Source organism: Neofelis nebulosa, chromosome 6 (assembly GCF_028018385.1).
Source record: "Neofelis nebulosa isolate mNeoNeb1 chromosome 6, mNeoNeb1.pri, whole genome shotgun sequence".
In the NCBI taxonomy this organism is placed as follows: Eukaryota; Metazoa; Chordata; class Mammalia; order Carnivora; family Felidae; genus Neofelis; species Neofelis nebulosa.
In genome coordinates this window covers 139960772-139969493 of record NC_080787.1, presented here as the reverse complement: position 1 = coordinate 139969493, position 8722 = coordinate 139960772, and the positions used below count along the sequence as shown (strand labels likewise).

General features: G+C 44.9%; 1 long non-coding RNA gene across 1 annotated transcript; it reads left to right on the top strand.

The window, feature by feature from the left end:
• The first annotated feature begins 7713 nt into the window (after positions 1-7713).
• On the top strand, positions 7714-8543 carry LOC131515047 (uncharacterized). Its single transcript, XR_009263403.1, has 2 exons — positions 7714-8006; positions 8241-8543. It is a non-coding gene; the product is annotated as an uncharacterized LOC131515047 (long non-coding RNA).
• Positions 8544-8722: the final 179 nt, after the last annotated feature.

Sequence of the window (8722 nt, the reverse complement as noted above, 5' to 3'; positions counted from 1 at the left end):
CATCACCCACCCATTTTCCCCTCCCCCTACCCCCCCCATCAACCCTCAGTTTGTTCTTTGTATTTAAGAGTCTTTTATGGTTTCCTTCCCTCTCTGTTTGTAACTATTTTTCCCTTCCCTTCCCCATAGTCTAAGTTTCTCAAATTCCACACGAGTGAAATCATATATCTTTCTCTGACTTATTTCACTTAGCATAATAGCTTCCAGTTCGATCCACATTGTTGCAAATGGCAAGATTTCATTCTTTTCCATTGCCAAGTAGTATTCCGTTCTATTTATAAACCACATCTTCTTCATCCATTCATCAGTTGATGGACATTTGGGCTCTTTCCATAATTTGGCTATTGTTGAAAGTGCTGCTATAAACATTGGGGTACATGTGCCCCTATGCATCAGCACTCCTGTATCCCCTGGGTGAATTCCTAGTAGGAGCATATGACTCTTCATCTTGGGGTCGTAAGTTCGAGCCCTGTGTTGGGTGTAGAGGTTACTTAAAAATAAAATATTTTTTAAAAAATGTTAGGGGCTCCTGAGTGGCTCAGTCATTTGGGCATCTGACTTCGGTTCAGGTCATGATCTCAAGGTTCATGGGTTCAGGCCCCACATCAGACTCTGTGGTGACAGCTCAGAGCCTGGGACCTGCCTCAGAGTCCGTGTCTCCCTCTCTCTCTGCTCCTCCCCCACTTACACACACACTCTCTCTCTCTCTCTCAAAAATGAATAAACATTAAAAAAAGTCATAGGGGGGCGCCTGGGTGGCGCAGTCGGTTAAGCGTCCGACTTCAGCCAGGTCACGATCTCGCGGTCCGTGAGTTCGAGCCCCGCATCAGGCTCTGGGCTGATGGCTCGGAGCCTGGAGCCTGTTTCTGATTCTGCGTCTCCCTCTCTCTCTGCCCCTCCCCCGTTCATGCTCTGTCTCTCTCTGTCCCAAAAATAAATTAAAAAAAAAAAAAAAAAAAGTCATAGGAACCAGCCACTATTGCCATTTATAATCTCTCACAAGAAAGGGCAAGAGTTGAGGCATGCAAAATGAGCCCTTCATTTCAAAAGGTAAACCACTGAACTGCTATTAAAAAGATCAAGGCACTTAGAGGATAGTTGGGGAGAATGGTGCATGCAGGGTACTTCCTAAGACTTGGCTGGGAATTACAGTGGGAGCAGGGGAGCCCTCTTCACTCATTCATTAGTGATGAATGTCGAGACAAACTTATTCATATGGGGAGTGTAGTTTATTGGAATGGAAATTGTTCTTGAGGTTGACAGCATTTTTAGGACAATTTTCTGAATCCTCAAAATACTTTGCATTTTGCTTTGCTTTAGCTCTTCATTTTGGTCTGGAACAAATTATTGCACATCAATTAATCTGCCTTTTCCAGAACTAGCTCCTTAAACACAGCTGGAAGAATATCAACTAAACTGTTAATAGCCCTCAAAACAAAATAAAAAGTAGACTCAGAATATTTAATGTGGAAAAAAAATGGACCAGGGTGAAGTGATAATTCTGTGTTTCAAGTCTCAGGTCGAAATACTTCCAAACATAAAACACGGTTATTCTTTTGTTTTTGAGACAGAGAGAGACAGAGCACGAGCAAGGGAGGGGCAGAGAGAGAGAGGGAGACACAGAATCCGAAGCAGGCTCCAGGCTCTGAGCTGTCAGCACAGAGCCCGACGTGGGACTCCAACCCACGGACTGTGATATCATGACCTGAGCCAAAGTCAGATGCTTAACCGACTGAGCCACCCAGGTGCCCCTAAAACACGGTTACTCTTGACTCACGCTTTTGCTATTCTCTGGAAAATACACAATGACCTGTCCTGCCTAAATTCCCTAATGGTTATGAAGATCACTCCTTGTGAAGAACACAATATCCATGAAAGGGTGGAGCCAGGGAGAGTGAGATCCTGAGCTGGGTGTGTACTAGATGCTTTCATTTACTCCCAACCTTCCTGGCAGGCATGTGTCCTGTTTCTATAGATGAGGAAATTGAGTTCCAAAGAAATTAACCTCTCTGAGGTTATCCAGTCCAATAGAGACAACCAGGATTCCAAACCCCGTGTGGCTCACTCAAAAAGCAAAATGCTCTTTCTTCTACCCTAGAGATGTTCTACACCCAACATGCACCTTTGACCAGCCAGCCTTTAGCAATTGACAAGTCCTGTATTGTAATTGACAAGCCTTTGATTCAGCAAAAAGCAAGAAATACAAAGCATGGTTTATCTTGCTCACCTGACCTACTTTGTTGCATTTGGTTTCAGACCTAAGTTTGTCCAAACTGTATTATGAGGCCGGGGCGGGGGGCGGGGGTGGGGTGGGGTGTGGAGATATTTTCCCAAATGTGCAAACATTTCTATGGGCTGGAAGCAATTGGTGGGGGAGAAGTGCCAGAAGCAGGGAGGGGAAAGCTTTTTCACCTGTTAACCTATTTGTTCTGCTATTGAGGCAATTAACTTAAATCCATCCTATAGCCTTATTTTACTGCACTGGTCCGAAAACCAGAACTTCAGAGCCACACATCAGAATCTCCTGGGGGGCTTGGTAAAAACAGACTGCTTACAGACAGTATCTGCTTCAGTCCATTTAGAGTCAGGCCCAAGAATCTGCATCTCTAACAGGTTCCCAGATGAGATGATGTTGATGATGATGGTACCAGAAGCCACTTTGAGAACCACAGCATCTTGTGTCATTTCTGCTAGATTACTGTCCTTTCTTAATTCTACTTGCTGCTCAGAATTCTAATAACCCAGGGGAGCTAAGAAAGGGCCAGACAGGGATCTGGGACATTTCTAACATTCTTCTTTCCTTGAAGCAAAGCGCTCCTTAATGAAACATGTACACTCCACAGATTGGTACAGGAGCTTAGAAGAAATGTGTGCTTGAGAGGCCCTGGGCTTTATTCTAAACCTTCCTGTTCTCATTCTAAATGCCCCTGTAACTTGTGAGCACAGAGAAGAATGAAGCCAAAGTCATCAAATACCTTAAGTAGTTTTTGAAGAGGCCACCTAGCCATCCTCCTTAGCAACAGAGGCAGGGATCTGGATGAGGAAACAAAATGGCGTTAGGTCGTTGGCTAAGGCCACACAACCACGTAGAGGGAAGCACGCAGCCCAGGTCTAAGCCGGGGCCCTCCCACCACCCCCACACTGCCTGGGAAACCCTTCCTGGTTCTTAGTCGTTTCAATGTTTCTATAATTTCTTGTCAGCAAAAGGAAAGGGAGTAAAGGATCTTATCTTTGCAGTTAATTAGCGACACCCATAAGCAGACAAAGATGGGGACACAGGCGGGGGAAAGAGAACAGGGAGCCTGCATGATAGAAGGGTCTGGAGAACCTGGGGATGTCTGAGGATGCTGGAGGTCTGGTCCCTGCCATCAAGTCTCCCTGGGGGAGGTGTGCAGCAGGCCACAAATGCTGAAAAGGCAGCAGGGAGGAAAGAAAAGAAATGTCGATGACAGACAAGTGGATGTTTCATCTCCAAAAAAGAGCATGTCTGGGGGTGCCTGGGGGCTCAGTCAGCTAAGCGACCAACTCTTGGTTTCAGCTCAGGTCACGATCTCATGGTTTGTGAGTTCAAGCTCTGGAGTCTGCTTGGGATTCTCTCTCTCCATCGCTCTCTACCTCTCCCCTGCTTGCACTCTCTCTCTGTCAAAATAAACTTAAAAACTAAGATAAAAAAGTAAAAAAGAGCAGGTCTGAATACGATGTATATTCATAACATTTTAGGAAGATCAGGGTCATTCTGAATCTACCAAAATGTTCAAGGAGATAGCAGTCATCAGAAGTCACAACGTTGCCTCTGGCGGACAGTTTTATAGAATGTCTTTCGCTTCTAATTACTAATATTAACGCGGTGCATTTTGCTTTCTAGTTCCTACAGCACATTCACAGCAGGAAACTCTCGTGAAGTGCGAGGTCCTACATTCTGAAATGAGACTGCTGTGACAAGGTGAGGAAAGCCTCGTCTTTCGCAATCTCCCAACCAAAGTTTATGCGTGAGATTTGAAGAAATGTTGCAGGGTTATGTAGGTTACTTCCCCCCTCTGTGTCCCCAAGGGTATAGAGGAGCCATTGACGTCTCACTGTCCTCAACTCTTTCTTGAGACCCACACATGCAGCCGCCGATCCTGTATTTACCCTTGGATAGCTCCTGGGCCTCTCTAATGAAACATTTCCCAAACTGATTATTATCTCCTGGCCCCACCCATCTCAGGACTTGGCTTCCTATCCAGGCCGGTAACCCAGAAACTTCATTCTTCATCCTCCATAGTTCCCCTGACAGGGAATGAGGTGTCACGCCTACGGATTCTATCTCCTAATCTCTCTTGATCTCATTCGAGGCTCTCCAAACTGCCATGTTGGAATCAGCCATTATCAACCCTTGCCTGGATAATTACACCCACGTGGTTGCTAGTCTCCTTCCAACCTCCAGTCTTTAATTCTCTAGAAGCTGGAAGCAATTCTCCAGATGCATTGCATTTTAGGTAGAAACTCCTTCCTTATTAAGGGCTGTCCTGGACCTTGCAAGATGATAAGCCTCTACAACCCCAACACACTGAATTCCAGTAACACCCGTACCGCTGAAACCAAAAACTCTACAGGGGAATAGATAGGGCAGGAGCACAAGCCCAAACACTTCCTTGGGAATCACTAACGCAAGGATCACTTCACTTCCCTGCTAAATTAGTTTAACGATTTCTTAGGCTAAATCTCACTCCCTAAAATGGCCCACTGGCCAACTCTGCAGTATCATTTCTGGAAAATCTTTCAAAAGAACACAAACCGTGTCCAGGTTTCAAGTTCTAGAGAAAACTTACCTGCTTTTCCAGGTATCAGGTGAGCTCCTGAGGCTAACAGGTTTGAGTAGAATCAAGCAGTGTGGTCTTGAAATTGGCTTACTTTATAGTATTGCCTCTGTGCTTATTAATTATACCAAGGTATTTCGAATTAGAACAAATAGAAGGTAGGGGTGCCTGGGTGGCTCAGTCGGTTAAGCGTCCGACTTCGGCTCAGGTCATGATCTCTCACGGTCCGTGAGTTCGAGCCCCGCATCGGGCTCTGGGCTGATGGCTCAGAGCCTGGAGCCTGCTTCAGATTCTGTGCCTCCCTCTCTCTCCGCCCCTCCCCTGCTCACACTCTGTCTTCCTCGATCTCAAAAATATTTTTAAAAATTAAAAAAAAAAAAAAAAAGAATAGAAGGTAAAACAGAGAACTGAGTTAGAGCTAGACTTTACTACTCAATATCCTGCCATGGGAAAACACCACATTGGGTCCCAATTTCTTCACGTGGGAAATGTTATTCTGTCTCTGGTCTCCAAAATACGAGTGTTACAGTAAAGTTGTTCTTAAGACGTTAAGGTTGGGTTAACCAACATAGGGTTGCCTGGGTGGCTCGGTTGGTTAAGTGCCCGACTCTTGATTTCAGCTCAGGTCATGATCTCACGGATCCTGAGACTGAGCCCCATGTCAGGCTTGGCACTAACAGCACAGAGCCTCCTTGGCAATCTGTCTCTCCCCTCTCTGCCCCGACCCCAGCTCACACTCTCTCTCCCTCAAAATGAATAAACATTAAAAAAAAAAAAAAAAAGAGGTTTAGGGGCACCTGGGTGGCCCAGTCAGTTCTGAGCGTCTGACTTAGGTCATGATCTCACAGCTCGGTTCATGGGTTCAAGCCCACATCGAGCTCTCTGCTGTCAGCATAGAGCCCACTTCAGATCCTCTGTCACCCTCTCTCTGCCCTCCCCCACCCCCCGGCTCGTGCTCTTTCAAAAATAAACATTAAAAAAAAAAAAAAAAAGGCTAATGTAATACTTCACAATGGAAGAGCATGCAGTTAGACTACCTTACTCATAAATGGAGGTAGGGCACAGTAACAACGTCTTTTACAGTCAGACATCAAAAAAGAACGGATTCTAAGCTGTGATATAGCATTTTTAAAAAGTCACGACTATCTTCACCATCATGCCATCCCCAAGTTCTGGTCCCTTTAGCCAAAACCTTAAAAGTGAGAAACGAGAAAACCTTAAGTCACTTAAAATCGTGTAGTCTAAATCTCAGCTTTCTCATATGTAAAATTAGGACCAGATCATTCCCAGCGACCCAGGCGGGAGATGGGAAGGAATTGGTGGGGCAGAGAAACCTGCATTCACACGAGAATTGTGCCAGGATGTCTAACAGATCCATTTCCAGAACCACGTTAGAAATGCACAATCATGTCGACGAAGTTACAGGACACTGTGCATTCAGCTTCCACCCTCTTTACCACCTGGGATTCCTTAGTTTGTGTTCATTTCTTTTCTTGTAGCGTTGGATAAGGGGTTTCTAAGTCTGGTTCTAGTTTCTGGCCAAGATTTCAAAGGAGATCTGTGGGAGTATCCAAAAACTGTAGTGGGGGGGTGGGGGGGGAGTTTAAGCCAGAGGCTTAATGAGATTCTAATTAAAGGGGCCTTTGACCCCAAAAGGTTAAGAATCACTGTTAGTTTTTCATGCATGGACACATGCCCCAGATACGTCCCAAACTCCCATGAGACTCTGTGGAAAATGTTGTAAAAGATGGGTAAGTAATTAAAAGAAACGTGTGATGAATATCACAACAGTAGATAAAAGCAATCAAACCTGAATTCAGGTGAAATTACAGAAAGAAAATCCATGGCATTTAATTAGGTTGCATTTTATTTCGATCAATGAAAACTTGCCTCCGAACAGAACTAGGAAGCAAATATTGTCTCAGGTTAAAAGGAAACTACTATGCTTGAAGCTTACGCTGAAAGCTAAACTCTCCAGCCCTTGACTATTTGTAGCCCCAAACGGCCAAAGGAACATATTGGAACAAAGTATGTGTGAACAGTGAGAGGCAACTCGTGTGTACCATTAGCAAAATAACCTGAGGGGGGGGGGGGGGGCGGGGGGAACATTTTATATTCCTCAGTATCCAGCGGTGGGAGTTCACAAGTCTTGCCTTGCTTCCTATTGTACATGGCTCCACAGTGATGCCCAAAGTAGCAAAATATAGGCACACAGTTTACATTTGGTTATCGTGTACTTCACAGAGTAACAGCAGCTCTAGAATTATCGTACAGAGTTGTATTTCATGCTGCTAACGGCATCCCTCTGGTTAATAACACAGTGCTGGTTGACAGACATGGGTCTAGGGCTCGCACAGAAGGGATCCGGGGCGCATTCAGATAGGAGTATGAAAAGCGGTGGTGAAGCTGTTACTGGAAAACCACTTGCCGCGACCAGAGAGACTTGGCCACAGGCGGTCAGAGAACAGCAAACAGAGAACGGAGTGCCAGGATGGGGTTTACAACCCCCCCAAAAAAAAAATTGTTTACGACTTTACTACAGGAATCTTTTATCTGTTCAAAGCAGCACAAAACCACCGCATGCCACGGAGAGGAAGCTCATGTTTGGACCTATCAGGAGCCATTTACCAAGCACTCTCATCACCGGCACCTCTTGGTTGACCTTCAAACATTGACAGCAGCACTTGGATTTTTTAAGTCTCGAGTCAGCAAAAGATACTTAGATCAGAGGTTTGTTTTTTTTTTTAATTTGGGCATTTTAAAGTTTAATAATTAAGCAAGGTTGACTATTGGATGTGAGAATAACTCCTAAAAGGATATGAAACATTTCCCAACTACAACACCATACATTGTTATCAGAATGCCGTATGGTGTTATCGACGTCTAATGTGTTTTGTTTTGTTTTGTTGGGAATCAGGTCCGTTGATAAGATCAACTACTTTCTCATTTTAACAGCCTATTTTCCTTCTGCTAAAAGGGGTCTCTCTAGAATGTCTAGAATGCTTTAAAATCATTAACTGGCAGTCACGATTTAAGTTTGCAAACGCGGGTTCCGGGTTTGAGTGAAATTTAAGAAGCATGTATGCCAGGCCAGTTCCACACGTGAGAAGGTGGGACTTTATGGGACACGGGTGACTGTGGTGTGGTAATTGTCTGACAGTCTCTTACGTATTAGCACGAATCCTAAATCGTTGACATTAAAAAAAAGTCCAGGGGCGCCTGGGTGGCGCAGTCGGTTAAGCGTCCGACTTCAGCCAGGTCACGATCTCGCGGTCCGTGAGTTCGAGCCCCGCGTCAGGCTGATGGCTCGGAGCCTGGAGCCTGCTTCCGATTCTGTGTCTCCCTCTCTCTCTGCCCCTCCCCCGTTCATGCTCTGTCTCTCTCTGTCCCAAAAATAAAAAACGTTGAAAAAAAAAAAATTAAAAAAAAAAAAAAAAAAAGTCCACTATCACCTGTCGGGCGAGGCATTTTTACTATGAAGCCTTGTTAAAATTTCTCTCTAGGAGCACGTGGGTGGCTCAGTCAGGCATCCCACTCTGGCCCAGGTCATGATCTCGCGCTCACGGGCTTGAGCCCCACGTCGGGCTCCGGAACCTGCTTCAGATTCTGTCTCTGTCTCTCTCTGCCCCTCCCCTCTTTGCGCTCAGTCTTCGAAATATAAACATTGTAAAAAATCTTTTTTTCTTTTTTTTTAACATTGTAAAAAATCTTAAAAGAGAAGTTTCTTTCTAGACATTTCTCGTTGTTTAAAACGAAAAACAGCAACGGAAAATTGACCTTTTCAGAAAGACACCACCAGATGGTAGCATTGGATCAATACTGTCCGTCGGAAGAAACTCCCAGTGTGTTTTAGCAGATGCCTCTTTGCTATGAGTTCCTCTGGACGTTACCTCAAACCAGTATAATGTGGTGACAAACCAGGA